This window comes from Delphinapterus leucas, chromosome 6, assembly GCF_059928025.1.
Source record: "Delphinapterus leucas isolate spDelLeu-1000000601 "Yukka" chromosome 6, BTC_Dleu_Yukka2, whole genome shotgun sequence".
Taxonomy (NCBI): Eukaryota; Metazoa; Chordata; class Mammalia; order Artiodactyla; family Monodontidae; genus Delphinapterus; species Delphinapterus leucas.
In genome coordinates this window covers 75,136,194-75,152,409 of record NC_143134.1, presented here as the reverse complement: position 1 = coordinate 75,152,409, position 16,216 = coordinate 75,136,194, and the positions used below count along the sequence as shown (strand labels likewise).

The 16,216-nt window shown below is 41.1% G+C and overlaps 1 protein-coding gene across 3 annotated transcripts in view; it reads right to left on the bottom strand.

Moving 5' to 3' along the window:
• Positions 1-16,216, bottom strand: part of ENTREP1 (endosomal transmembrane epsin interactor 1) — a 66,429-nt gene that overhangs the window by 29,892 nt on the left and 20,321 nt on the right. The window lies entirely within an intron of this gene.

Below are 16,216 nucleotides of genomic sequence, written 5' to 3'. Positions count from 1 at the left end.
ATTATCAGTGTTAGAACCAAGCAACATTTCAGGTAGCTGATATGTCAGAACTGGCTGGCAAATGAGTTCACACGTGAACTCTACTACAGAAAGCTCATCCTTTATTGCTGGTATTCCAAGAAGCTTGAAAGTATCTCCCCAGACCCAGGTTATGAGTCAATATTTAGTATCACATGATGCCACTTTTCTTAAGAGGAATTCTTCCTTCCTCTCCAAGAGGAGCTTATGAATTATAAATACCGAGTGACTCCAGGAATCCAGACCCTTGCTGGACGTGACTGAAGACTCTTTCCTGACCAATGAACAAGGCGACTCATTTTTCACTGAGGAATCTGGCTTCTACTTCTCTCCTTCTTTGTTAATTTGTAAAAGGACTGTGTGCCCTGTCATCAAATCTTGAGGAAAAAGCTGGAAGCGGCTACTGTGTTACTGTTTCCCAGGCTAGATTCTTCCAGGTCTGTAGTACTTGACTTGCACTGTGCCCCCTTGCAAGAGCCCCCACTTGCACTGCCAAAGCTTTTCGGAAAATGAGAATGCATAATTGGCAAAAGACAGGACATGGTCTTCTAACATGGGCTTCTTTTATGCCCTGGCAGTTGCTATTCAAAGAGACCTAATACATCTGGAATCTTCACACCCAGCAACACAATAATTGTTACTACGGGGAAGTCTTGAACTTGTCTTTAGAAAATTTTTTTTAATGCAATATCAGATGCCTTAAAAAGAAAACATGGTTATAATCCTTATTCCTACCAGCCCACCACGAATCTTCATAACTGAAACTTAGCAGCATCAGATAGGGAGTGGGTGAGAGTCCATTACCCAACACTGGACCCCAAATCTCTCCATTAAAATCTTAAATCCAGCTCATCAAAAGACACCATTAAGAAATCAATACAGGATTTCCCTGGTGGTACAGTGGTTAAGAGTCCACCTGCCAATGCAGGGGACACAGGTTCGAGCCCTGGTCCGGGAAGATCCCACATGCCACGGAGCAACTAAGCTGTGCGCCTCAACTACTGAGCCTGTGCTCTAGAGCCCACTTGCCACAACTACTGAAGCCCACGCGCTTAGAGCCTGTGCTCCGCAACAAGAGAAGCCACCACAATGAGAAGCCCGCGTGCTGCAACGAAGAGTAGCCCCTGCTCGCTGCAACTAGAGAAAGCCCACGCACAGCAGCGAAGACCCAACGCAGCCAAAAATAAAATAAATATATAAATAAATAAATAAATATATATATATATATATATATATACGAGCTTTTTTTAAAAAAAAAGGGTAGTTGCCTGTTTTGGGGAGGAGGCGTGGAATGAGGGGCTGACTGGGAAGAGATAAGGAAATTTTCTGGAGTGATAAAAATGTTCTATATCTTGTTTTGGATATTGGCTACATGGGTATATCCAACTGCTAAAACTTAGCTAACTGAACACTTATGATCTGGGATTTATATAAATTATATTTAATATATATTTTTTAAATAAGGAAGAAAATCCTGAGTACAGCTGCCAAGACAGGAGTGTGAGATCATATAGTGAATACGATCTACTTCTAAAATGTCAGAACAACAAAATCAAGATGAGAGAAGGCCCCAGGGATTCACTGCCTGGTGGGCTTGGCTTCTCTCCTACACTGGAGGGGCTGCTAATGAGAAGTTAAAGCCACATCACCAGAATGCCGCCCTGCGAACCCCAGAATGAGGACATGGGCCAAGGCACACAGGCTGTGTACAAAATAGCCGTGCACTGTTCCCCAAATTTATCCCTAAATTTGGCTTTTTTATTACTATTATTAAAACTCTGGCCAAACATTGGCCAAATGGTCATCTAATTACAGTAAGTCCCCTACATACAAATGAGTTCCGTTCAGAGAGCGTGTTGGTAAGTCTAATTTGTTCATAAGTCCAGCAGAGTTAGCCTAGGTACCCAACTAACACAATCGGCTATATAGTACTGTACTGTAATAGGTTTATAATACTTTTCACACAAATAATACATAAAAAACCAACCAAGACAAAAAATAAAGAAAACATTTTTAATCTTACAGTACAGTACAACAGTGGCATACAGGGGCTGGCATCAAGTGAACAGGCAAGAAGAGTTACTGACTGGAGGAGGGAGAGGAGGTGGGAGACTGTAGAGCTGAAGGATCGTCAGCAATAGGAGACGGAGGGCAAGCTGCCATTTCACTCATGCCTGAATGCATGTTCGCATCTTTGAAAGTTCTCAACTTGAAGGTTTGTAGGTAGGGGACTTACCGTACTCTAGGGGACTTACCGTACTCTAGTATAGACCACTGTGGTATATATCAGACGTGGCAGATATTAGGATACCAAGCATATCACTTTCAGAGGTTGGATCAGGCTCAACCGTACAAAATATTGGAGTTATAAGGGATTCAGGATATACAGGGACCTTCAGAATGGACCCCTCTGGCTTTCACCTAGTTATAATGGTATAACATCCAGGACTCAAATATCCATCTGAACCATCACCAGATGGCATCCCCTTAAACAGAAGACAGTGAAAAATCAGCTACTAGTGAAGAACATCATAGTCACAAAGCCCACAGAGCTATACCTGGAAAAGGGAAGAATTTCTTGTATTTTCTTCTATTGTCATCATTCTTGCCTTTAAAAAAATCATTGCAGGTGATTTGAGTTTCTCTTTGTGAAAGACACCAGAATTTGGGATCAGGCTTTCCCCTTGCTTGCTGTGATATCTTAGACAACTTCCATGAGACTCACTTTTCTCATCTGTTAAAAAGGTCTATTGTCCTACTGGGAGAAAATATTTGCAAATGATGCAACTGACAAGGGCTTAATTTCCAAAATAAACAAAATAGCTCATACAACTCAACAACAACAGCAAAATAACCCAGTTGAAAAATGGGCAGAAGACCTAAATTGACATTTCTTCGAAGAACACATACAGATGGCCAACATTCACATGAAAAGGTGCTCAACATTGCTAATTATTAGAGAAATGCAAATCAAAACTACAATGAGGTACCACCTCACACCAGTCAGAATGGCCTTCATCAAAAAGTCTACAAACAATAAATGCTAGAGAGGGTGTGGAGAAAAGGGAATCCTCCTACATTGTCAGTGGGAATGTAAATTGGTGCAGCCACTATGGAAAACAGCATGGAGGTTCTTCAAAACACTAAAAACAGAGTTGCCATATGATCCAGCAATGCCACTCCTGGGCATATTCTGGACAAAACTATAAATCAAAAAGATACACGCATCCCTATGTTCAGAGCATCACTATTTACAATAGCCAAGACATGGAAGCAATCTAAATGTCCATGGACAGATGAGTAGATAAAGAAGATGTGGTACATATATATAATGGAATATTACTCAGCCATAAAGAAGAATGAAATAGTGCCATTTGCAGCAACATGGATAACCTAGAGACTACCATAAGTCAGAAGGAGAAAGACAAATACCATATGATATCACTTATCTGTAGAATCTAAAATATGACACAGGGCTTCCCTGGTGGCTCAGTGGTTAAGAATCCGCCTGCCAATGCAGGGGGCACAGGTTTGAGCCCTGGTCCAGGAAGATCCCACATGCCACGGAGCAACTAAACCCACGCACCACAACTACTGAGCCTGCGCTCTAGAGCCCATGAGCCATGAGTACTAAGCCCACGTGCCACAGTTACTGAAGCCTGCACGCCTAGAGCCCGTGCTCCGCAACAAGAGAAGCCACCGCAATGAGAAGCCCGCGCACCGCAATGAAGAGTAGTCCCCACTCCCCGCAACTAGAGAAAGCCTGCAGCAGCAACAAAAACCCAACGCAGTCAAAGATAAATAAATAAATTTATTTTAAAAAATAAAATAAAGTGAAATAAAATATGACACAAATGAACTTACCTACGAAACAGAAACAGACTCACAGACATAGAGAACAGAATTGTGGTTTCCCAGGGGGAGCGAGGGGGAGGGAGAGATGGATTGGGAATTTGGGATTAGTAGACATAAACTCAATATTATACATAGAATGGATAAACAACAAGGCCCTACTGTATAGCACAGGGAACTATATTCAATATCGTATCATAAACCATAATGGAAAAGAATATAAAAAAGAATGTGTATATATGTATAACTGAATCATTTTGCTGTACAGCAGAAATTAACACAACATTGTAAATGAACTATACTTCAAAAAAATAGGTTAAAAAAAAAAGGTCTATCATCCTAGGTACCTCCCAAGATTAATGAGAGACTCACACAAAATGATGTATATGAAAATCTTCTGTATCTCGCAAAATGCTAGGCAACCAGTTTTACTATTACTAATAATAGGCATTTCCTCTTTAGGGGGGCAGCTTTTTATTATAAAATGAATTTCACTCCATCTAATACCAGCACCTTGTATCTTACACTTGTGATGCACCTGAATTTGTGGCAGCTGGAAAGGATATATACAAACTGTAAGAATGATCTGTAGGTATATTGTTTCCAAAACTTCTCCATAATTCTTTCTGCGACCTGCTTTAGGAACTCACTCCACCACGCTGACCATTGTCACATGTACGGGGTGTCTCCTGTTGGCCCCTCCAGATCCTCTCTCTACTCTTCACTCCATCCCCTCCTCCCATGGAGACTGACCCGCAGACCGTATCACTGGGGCTCCTTTGCCCTCTGGTGTCTGGTTTGGTTCAGCCAATGGGGAGGCCTGGCAGAAGATCCATGGGAGGGAGGAGAGTGAGGCTGGGGTGTTTTTCTCCTGGTTCCCCCTCTGCAGCCTCAGGATGGCTGTGTCCCTCATGAAAAGCCACAGGTCAGGCTTCCCTGGTGGCTCAGTGGTTGAGAGTCCGCCTGCCGATGCGGGGGACGCAGGTTCGTGCCCCGGTCCGGGAGGATCCCACATGCCAGGGAGCGGTTGGGCCCGTGAGCCATGGTCGCTGCGTGTCCGGAGCCTGTGCTTCGCAACGGGAGAGGCCACAACAGTGAGAGGCCCGCGTACCACAAAAAAAAAAAAAAAAGAAAAGCCACAGGTCCTCTCAAGGTCTCAAGGGGTCCCTCTGTACATGATCCCGACTTCCGGATTCTGACCACCGTTCTCCCGTCAGGACTAGGGATGGTAACAGCTTCACTGTCCCCTACACCCTGCACAGACCTTTGTGAACAGGCCCGTAATTAACTGCTTGTCAAGTTATAGTTTTATTGTCATCTGTGTTTTACCAAGACCTTGACTAACAACAACTTCTCTATAAAATTTTTCCTTACATTTAACCTAATTTTTTTCTGCTCTTTAAGCCTAGCTCCTATTGTTCTCACTTCAAATTCAACATTACTTGTTCAATGAAGTGAACCCCATGGGTTACAGTCCCTGAATTCTACTGAAGCCAATTCATCACTGGGTTTTACCATCAAGAAAAAGAAAAGCCCAGAGTTGATGGAGAAATGTCTTTCTAGAACTTGTACTTTACACATGAAAGACAGTGGGACTCAGAAAGCAGACAGCTTGCCTCACTGCATCCTGTGGCTTTTTAGGGTAAAATGCAAAATCCAGGATCCAAAGAGCTGGTCCTCTCACAAGGACAGGCAACATGAGTTAAGCCTTTTATGTTTTTGGTTTTATCGTTACTAACTTGAATCATGAGTATCTTCTGATACTTATATACCAGGTAGCTTGACACAAAAGGTATGTTTTTCAATTGAGTATTTGGAATTCACCTTGACACTGATCTCCTGCAACTGTGCCCCGAGTTCATTCCAGGTCTCAATTAACTGACCCAATAAAAGAATGTCTGGGGAAACTGAAGCTATCCAAGAAGAAGCATCGCCTTCAGTTTGCCCATTCCTACCTGCTAAGAAAGTTCCTCATAATCCCCATCACATAACATCATTAAATAATTATGCCTATCACAGCTTGGTATTGATGAGTGTCTTTTTTGATACAAGATTTCATTCTCTAAATAGACTGACCTTTCCCTGCTGCTTAAGGACTTCCACTTTGCTTTTTACTTCCCTACTGCTCCAAGCTCAAGATGCATCTGAAAAGTCAACTATGTATGTTTAAATAAATAAACAGTTCCAGTAATTGTGTGAAGGTAGAGTAGCTTAAAAATGAATGAGTTTAGTGAAGTGAACTTAAGCATTTAGTTCTACTAATTCCTGAAAACCCATTAAAATGGCAATAAAGGAAATATTTTAAATGCAGAAATCCATAAGGACAGAGAGAACAGAAAAATGGCAGTAAAATTTTAGAAGTTAGAAAACCAGCGGGCAAGCATAAATTGACTCAGTGGTCCTGAGAAAACTCAATCTCCTACAATAGCAATGAGGAAAGCCAAAACAGCAGAATTTATTCCTCAGAATCTCCAAATGTTCAGAAATGGGTGGCAGCAGATACCTCTGGATATGAAAGTGAGGCTAGAAAAGGACTGATTGTGAGTCTCAGAAACAATTAGAAAATGGCACAACCACTATGGGAAACTATTGGCAGTTTCTAATAAAGTTAAATATCTACCACCCTATGACTCAGCAATTCATTTTTAGGTATATACATTAGTGTATATGCCTAGAAAAAGACATGTACAAGAATGTTCAGAGCAACTGGTTCATAACAGCCAAAAGCTAGAAACAATCCAAACGTCTAAGAATAGGAGAACAGATGAACAAATTGCAGTCCACTCATAAATGAAATAAAACCCACTGCTATGGTTTGAATGTTTGTGTCCCCCAAAATTCGTAAATTGAAATCCTAATCCCAAAGCGATGGTATGAGGAGCTGGGGCCTTGGGGAGGTAATTAGGTCACGAGGGCAGAGTCAATGGGCAAGCATAAATTGACTCAGTGGTCCTGAGAAAACTGAATCCTACAATAGCAATGAGGAAAGGCAAAACAACGGAATTTATTCCTCATGAATGGGATTAGTGAACTTGTGTGTGTGTATTTTTTTCTATTTAAATATCAAAAGCTCGCCAAATTCTTTCCTTTAGAGACTTCTCAAAAACTTTTAATTCAAAAAATACTACTACTGCCTCAGAATCCTTTTCTTTCACACTTTCTTTCTTCTTTTAATTTCCCAAGAAAATATCACTGCTACCCATTTAGTCACTATGCCTTTTTTCCCCCACAGGCACTCTTTTGATACTGCTCAAAAATAAATGAAAAACAGAATACACTTTTCTCCAGTGGGGCACAAAAACATAGGTGGTCTTAAATATTACTGAATGAATGAATGAATCAATCGATCAATGAGCAAATGAAAGAAAATTGATTCTTATTGTAAACACTATATGGAGGTATCATGCATCCTTACTAATATTCTGCAACATATACAGACAGGCCCTGAAAGGCAAACACCAGATTAACTATCACTGCTTGCATGAAAATGGCTACTGCTCCTGGTGGGAACTCACCCCTTCCTGGGGCTGGAAGATGGGACTTCTGTCCCAAACCTTTGTAGGAAGGAGTTGGGGTGGTGAGTGACTGGGTGGAAGAACAAAGCACCCAGTCCTTAGAATTCAGGTTACATTTTCCCATTGAAACAAGAACATTCTGTGATCTGGCTGGGAATGTGACCAACATTCTAACATTTATGTTCTCAGAGACAAGAAGTCCAAGCTCCAAACCACTGATCAGTCACCGGTTAATAAGACGAATGTCAGAGGACCCATGACAATGAACATAACCACTTATTTGACTCTTAACATTTACAATTTTAACTCAGTTTGGAGAAGCATGTTAATACAAAGGTGTAGAATCACGAGCAAAGTTATCTGAATGTAACACCAATGACACCAGGAAAAAAAATTGAAGACAAGACACCAAACTAAAACCTTTCTGAACTAGTTTAGCAAAATGAATCTTCTGATAGACCGCTCAGCACCACGGCAACCAACAAAACATAGTAAATCACAGCAACTCACAAAGCCCAACCTCCTGCTGCTCTAAAGCTGTTTCAGGAGCTCACACATGCGCTGACTCGGTTTGCCAGGGCGCCTTTAATCTTCAGATCCCAAGAGAACCTGCTCCTGGGCTTCACTCCCTTGACATCTTTTAAACTTCTTCCAGAAGCTTGGCAGATATATTACCAATGTCCAGACTGGTTCTCCCTGCCAACAAGCCAAACACAGGCCCGTGGCTGTGAACAGAACCAGCTGTCTCTCTTTCCTCTCAGAGATGTTTAAGTGTCAGATTTACTCATGTTATGGCCAGCCCAGATTTTCTTTTTATAAAATATTTCAAGTGTAATAACATTTATTTTGAATTCCTTTTTCAACAGTAGTGAAGGGCTTCTTCCTCTCCCCACCAGAGTGAGACGCAAATTTTCACTAGTTTGGGACACAGCTTCGAGGTGAGCCAAAAGCACTTATAACCGAGAGGTGCAAACTCCTGAGGAAAATATACAAATCTCAGGGTATTTTCAAGGCTTCAGCTTGTGAGAGGAACTTCTGCTTTACCTGGGGTCCTCCCCTGCCCTGTTCTCTTGCAGATCCCCCATCCCCCAGGGCTGCCTTTCAGCACGTTGCACCCCTCATTTCTCAGGAAAGTGACTCTTCTCATGACCCAAGCAATCAGGAGTAGCAGAGAAGGGGGCGACCTCTTCATCTGTCTGGCTCCATAATTCCCTGGTACAACTTAGGCAGCTCTGCCACTCTAAATTAATACATTCTCATCAGGAATGTGGCAGAGGACCAGGAGGAAAATATCCTAATGAGAGCCTCAAGAGAAATAATCAGAGGATGACACGACACACGGGATGTACTCTTCGAACAAGGTGAGAGGGTCAGGAACGTGGTCTGCTCTGCCCCTGGGGAATAAGGTGGCAGAAGTATATTTGGATTTGAAGATAAGAAACGCAGCAGAAAGTTTTAAGCAAAATTGCAGATCTATGATTCTTAAGACTTCGCTTTCCTTCTAAGTTATTCTTCTCTTTCATCTGTGCATCTCGACTCTTCGTTCTTTCCCTGCTTCTAGTCCCTTCTCCAGTGCTCTTAGCGTCTCAAGGTTCAGCAAATTAGAGGGTCAGATCTTAACGACTTCCCACAATGAAGATCGAGGCTCTTGAGAAACTTTCCAGAGCCAACAGTCCTCAAAGACAGCTGCCGTCAAGTCCTTCCCTCTGTACTTTACAGGCTGTTCCTCACGTCAAGAGGTGAAGATTAATACATACAATGGAATATTATCCAGCCTTAAAAAGGAAGTACTGACACATGCTACAGCACGAATGAACCTTGAGAACAGTATGCTAAGTGAAATAAGCCAGATACAAAAGGACACATATTGTATGACTGCAGTTATATGTAGAGTCATCAAATTCATGGAGACAGAAAGCAGAATGGTAATTACCAGGGGAGAATGGGGAGTTATGGTTGAATGGGTGCAGAGTTTCTATTGGGGAGGATGAAAAAGTTCTGGAAATGGATAGTAGTGATGGTGGCACAGTGCTGTGAATGTACTTAATGTCACTGAACTGTATACTTTTAAATGTTAAAATTGTAAAATTAAAAATATGGGGCTTCCCTGGTGGCGCAGTGGTTGAGAGTCCGCCTGCCGATGCGGGGGACGCGGGTTCGTGCCCCGGTCCGGGAGGATCCCACATGCTGTGGAGCGGCTGGGCCCGTGAGCCACGGCCGCTGAGCCTGCGCATCCGGAGCCTGTGCTCCGCAACAGGAGAGGCCACAACAGTGAGAGGCCCGCGTACCGCAAAAAAAAAAAAAAAAAAAAAATTTAAAATATGTAGATTTTACTCACAAAAGAAAAAAAAAAAGAGGAAAAGAGGTAGAGTCCAATTTCCAATTCCCCTCCCCTTGATTCTAAGGTGGTCTTGGGAACTTGTTTAACCAAGAGAATGCAGCAGGAGTGACATTCTGGTACATCCAGGCTAGACGGTAAGATGACGCCTGGGCCACCTGGGCCTCTTGGAACACTCATTACAGACAGTCCCTCTCAGAACCCAGTCTCCATGCTGGGTGGCTGTTACAGGAGGAGGTCACATGTCCATGCTCTAGTTAACATCCCTTGCTGGGCTCCCAGCCATGTCTTTTATATATATGTACTGAAATACTGAAGGAGGAAATGTGAAGGCTGGGATTTATGTGAAAACAACACAGTGGTAAGGGAGAAGAGAAATGGATGGTTAGGGGTGTAGGGGAGACAAGCTTGAACATGTGTAGCTGGGCAATGAGTACAAGGTGGGGGGTTGCTGTGTTTCTCTCACATTAAGAGTATATTTGAAATTTCCCATATCAAAGGAAGAAAAGGAGGAGGTGGAAAGGAGATGCGGGGGGGAGAAGATAAAGAAACCAACTGGACTCATCTCTTCACAAAGTCAATTCCTGGAAAATGAAAAAAAAAGGGGGCAGGAAGAGTATTCTAGAATACAGAAGACTAAAGAGACAGAATAGTCAAATAAAATGACTGAACCTTGACTGGGTCCTGGATTTTGAAGAACAGAACAGGGTGACATAGGAGTATTCACTTCTGAATGATCCGTCAAGCTGTACACATATACATACACAAATATGTACAAATCATACTTCAGTTGAAAAGCTTTTTGATGAATAAAAAATTATATAACATTTTGGAATAATTGGGAAAGTTTAAACATGGGCTGAATATTAGATGACATTAGGAAATTACAAGTAATTTTCTTACTTATGATAATGTTATTACGGTGAGGTAGAAGAATGTCTTATTTTTAGGAGATGCCTCCTAGAGCATACAGGGGTGAAGTACCATGAAGTCTGAAACTTTGAAACACTTCAATGTAAAATATTTATATATAAACATAGCAAGTAAGGCAAAACATTAAAAGCTATTGAATCCAAGTGGAAGGTATATGAGAATTCATTATTTACTCAACTTTTCTGTAAGTTTGAGAATTTTCATAATAAAACATTAAAAAAATATTGAAGAGGCTTTTGCAGGTGCAAAAGTAACAAGAAGCAGAAGCATGTGCCCACCAGCTATTACTAATGAACTTCTTTAGAAAAGAGCTAGTAATGTGCCTGGGGATACAGGGGTCCTGGTGGAATAGTCCCTCCAAGTCAAGTCTTCTTTTTGGTATAACAGAGTCATCTACCTCTCTCAAGCACACCTTAAAAATAAAGCCTATCCATCACAAAGGCCCGCTCAGCTGCACAGAGCTCCCAGCAACCCTCCCACCCCTTAACAGACAAGCCTGCTGTGGAAACAGACCCACAAAAACAAGGGTAGTGACTAAGAACATGGACTCTAGATAGAAACCATCTGAAATTGCAACCCAACTCTGTCACTTTTAGCTGTGTGACCTTGGGCAGATTACTTAACCTCTCTGTGCCTTGGTTTCCTCAGAATGAGGATACTAATAACATCTTATAGGATTAGTGGGTTAATACATGCATCTTACTTATGTGTTTACTATTATTACTATTCTTCTTATTATTACAAATTATTACAAACATTAAAAATATTACCAACCTAGTTCTTCAGTCACAACTAGAATTTATGAATAATCAAGGAACAGCAGACATTCAAAAATCTAACAGCACCAAACAAGAAGGACCAAGATGTCAACCAGAACTACTGACCCCCATGGAGAAAACATTGATTACTCAGAGAATAGAAAAGAAAGAGACAAAGTAATAAAAAGTATAAGACTTTGAAAAGTTAAGAAACAAAGATGATCAATTCAAGAGGTCCAACATCTGACTATTAGATGTTCTAGAAAAATAGAGCAGAGCAAATGGAGGGAAGGAAATAATCAAAGAAACAGCAAAGAAAATTGCTTGGTGTTGAAGAAAGACACATGTCCTCAAATTTTAAAAAACTCAAATACTCAACAGTAAAAATAGTCAAAAAGTATGAAGTAAAAAAGACCCACACCTAAAAATACCTTCATGTAATTTCAGAAGACTGTCAGAAAAATTATCTGAAACTTGGAAATGGACAAAAGAGATTATTGGGTATTCCATTTACTTATTTAGTTATTTGGTTGGCTATTTTTTAACTCTGTAGAGGCAGAGTTTAAGTTGCAGATTTTTTTTTTCAGTAAAGATGGAAATAAATTCTGTCCAATGGAAGAGAAAACCTCAAAAGTTACTGTTTATGGCTCTGCTGGACATCAAACAGTTTTGTATCTATCCCAGCAATCTCCTCCTAACATCACCCATAAATACTTAGCTCCTCAAATGTGCTTTGAACCAGTTTTCCCTCATTACTGACACATGTTCATTTTATATTTGCCTAAGAGTCATGATTTTATCTTTTTGAAAATTAAACTTTATCAATACGAAGATAAAGAAAAGATCCTAAAAGCTTCCAGATAGAAAGAAAAGGGCTGCCCACTAAGGAACAAGAATCAGGTCAGCATCAGTGACAGAAGTCATCAAGCACTGCCTCCAAATTTTGGAAGGAAAATCATTTTGAACCCCAAATTCTCTATGTAGCCAAACTATCATTCAAGTGGGAGGGCAAAACAAAGACACATCAAGACATTCAAACCCTTAGAGAGCTCGTTTCCCTTACATTCTTCATGAAAACTTTTATTTGAGAATATTCTCTGGCAAAATGAAAAAGGAATTCAAGAAAAAAGAATGCATGAGGCTTGAGATCTAAGAAACAATGGCTCTAATCCAAGAATACCAAGAAAAGAAATATTTAGATGACATCTGTATAGGAGACCTAGAAAACAATTAAGTCCAAACTGGAATAGGAAGTTAATAGTCTTAGAAATGTCCAAAGGAGAAAGTGAAACAACTAGCAAAAAGTATGATTAAGAAGCTAGATAAGTAAAACTCACACTTAGAGTCAGCTGATTTTCAACAAGGGTTCCAAGATAATTCAATGAGGAAAAAACAGGCTCTTCAACAAGTGGTGCTGGGACAACTGGATATCCACCTGCAAAAGAATGAACTCGGACCACTGACACACCGTATGCAAAAATTAACTCAAAATAGACCTAAGTATAAGATAAAACAATCAAACTCCTAGAAGAAAACATAGGAGTAAATCTCCATGATTTACTTAGATTAGACCAGCCTTCTTAGATATGACAGTACAGCAACAAAAGAACTTCATGACAATTAAGAACTTTTGTGCTTCAAACGACGCCATAGAAGAAGTTGAAAGACAACCCACAGAATGAGAGAAAATATTTGCACATCATATATCTGATAAAGGACTTGAAAAGGGAAATTGGGTAATTTTGTTAGTTGTGATAATGTTACTATGGTGAGGTATGGTGAGGCAAAGGATCTGAATAGACATTTCTCCAAAGAAGACATGCAAATGACCAGTAAATACATGAAAATTCTCAACATCAAATCAAAAACACAATGAGATACCACTTCACAACCATAAAGATGGCTATAATTAAAAATACAATAATAAGTATTGGCAAAGATTCAGAGAAACTGGAACCCGCATACACTGCTGATGGGAATGTAAAATGACACAGTTGCTTTGGGAAACTGTTCTTCAAAATGTTAAACATGGAGTTACTATATGACTCAGCAATTCCACCCCAAGGCATATAGCCAAGAGAAATGAAAACATGTCCACAAAAAAACTAATGTTCACAGCACCGTTATTCATAGTAGACAGAAAGTGGGAATGTCTATCAACTGATAAATAGATAAACTGTGGTATATCCATCAATGGAATAGTATTCAACAATAAAAAGGGGGAAAAGTACTGATACATGCTACAATATGATGAAACTCAAAAATATTGTGCTAAAAAAAATGCTAGGTGAAAGAAGCCAGTTACAAAGGATCACATATTATATGATTCTGTTTGTTTGAAATACCCAGAATACACAAATTTATAGAGACAGACAGTGCATTAGTGGTTTCCTAGGGTGGGAATATTGAGAGGAAATGAGGAGTGACTTCTAACGGGTACAGGGTTTCATTTTGGGGTGATGTGAAAATGTTCTACAATTGATGGTGGTGATGTTTGTGCATATCTGTGAACATGCCATTGAACTGTACAGTTTAAATGTGTGAATGTTGTGGTATGCCAATTACATCTCCATAAAGCTGTTTAAAAATACAAGAAGAGGGCTTCCCTGGTGGCGCAGTGGTTGGGAGTCTGCCTGCCGATGCAGGGGACACGGGGTTCGTGCCCCGGTCTGGGAGGATCCCACATGCCACGGAGCGGCTGGGCCCGTGGGCCATGGCCGCTGAGCCTGCGCGTCCGGAGCCTGTGCTCCGCAACGCAACGGGAGAGGCTGCAACAGTGAGAGGCCCGCGTACCGCAAAAAAAGAAAAAAAAAAAAAAACAAGAAGAATCTACATGATCTCTGAGATTAGGTACCTTTTTTTGCCAACAAGAAAAAGAGTCATTTAGAAACTCTAAGAAAAACGTCACTGTATATATCAGTCATGGTCCAAAGCTGAAGCAAACTAAAATATGACATGATGCTGAGCAAATGATAGAGAATAAGAAAGAATAATAGATTTGACTTGGCTGCTTGAAACTGTTCTCTCTCCAGATCCAGTCATTCTTCCTGGTGCTACAGAAAATAATGCAGCTGATCCTTTGAACAAGCAGGACTCATGGGCATCAACAGAAAACCACTTTGCTTCCACCCTCACCCCAGCGATGTTGTTCACGCCCACTTTGTAGGGCTAGCTTTTCCCGAACCCTTAGATGAAATCTGAGGCTGGGCCCATGACTCCTCTGGTCAACATCAGATACAAAAAGTCCTCCAGTAACTTCAAGTCACAAAAAGTCCCATTTTGGTATTTAAAATGTCCAGACCTGTGTCCCAGTCAAAACTTGAAACTGCATTTAAATTTCACCTTCTTTCCTTCTCATCAGGCTTCTTCTTGTAGGGAGCAAACACGTCTGCAGTGGGAAAGGCAGTGAAAAGACATAATCTCCTCTACTTCCTTGCTTTTTGTGTCCACTTCTCATGAGCCTGCCGGCCACAGCCCTGCCACTCTGGAGAGGAGGGAGCAAGGGGGAGGCCAGGCCAAGTGTGTAAACAAGGTGGGGGGCTGGAAGAGTTCCCTTGATTGTTCACAACCGGCCTTGGCAAGTGTTTACAGGAGACTCTCCTGAATGAGGCTTCCATTGGCTCCTCTGAGATACCCATTCTTGAACTTGCAGTTCCCTTAATGTGGGCATCTGTCAGGGCAGGCCCGGCCTCTCTCTGCTCTGGTCCCCTCACTCCTCTAAGGGGCTCCCTGGGGCAGGATATAAGCTCATCCCAGGCCTACTCTCTCTCACAGAGCCCACCCATCTGGTCGGCTGGAAGTACACTTCTTGGGCTTGGTCTGTGAAAGTACAATTATTTCCCAACTGCAGTCGTTAACTCTCAGGTCACAAGGACTCCAGCCAGCCCTTTAAATTCCCCAGGCAGGAGTCTGACACCAGTCCAGTCAACCACTGTGAGACCTGTCTCAGGTTCTCCAGTGCTTATCTTTAAGCACCGCTCCCCTCCCCCATGCAGAGGTGGAACTTAAAATGCCACAGCAATTCAGTAACTTTCTCCAAACATTTGTCTCTTTAACCCCTAATCCTTTTATAGGCTGGGGGATGGAGATCAGCTAAGGGCTGCAAAGCTGGTTTCACCCAGAAGCTTTACAAGTCCTGCTTAGATAGTCTAACACACACTGGAACGTGGGAGCTGTTGGCATGGGTTGTATTTTGGCTTCAGGTGAATCTGGAAAGCAAGAATCCAATTCTAACCTCCTATTTCAATCACATTCATATAATGAAAATACTATAAATGCTATTATTGGTTTTCACTCTTTTAGAAACAATTTACAGACAAAATCTGAATGGTATGACATAGTTTAAGAGTAAAATGTTAATGTTAAATCACTGACCATATAAAGGAAATGTTACCATCAACAGGAGGTAAAAGGGGGAAAGAAGCAGAGCTAACTGCTAATTTCTTCATCTTATAAAAGAGAGAATCAAAAGATACTGTCCAAAGTTAATGAATTAAGAAACAGAACTTTATAATATTATTTAAAATTATAAAGCCATCAACAGGAGAAATAAAGATTATTTTCAAATAAAAATAACTTCAATAGGAGAGAATGTGTCACCCATGCCTCCCTTTTAGTGAGATGGAGACAACTGCCAGGGGCACTAAAAGCAGAGAGAAATTAAAATGGTTAATTTGGGGGAGTGTGGTCAGGTTTGGATGCTGGGAAAAATGCACAGAGGTCTAATTATTACTTTCAATTAAGAGTAAGAAGGCTAATGAGCTCCCCCCTTTTTTTTTTTTTTGGGTTCGCGGCCTCTCACT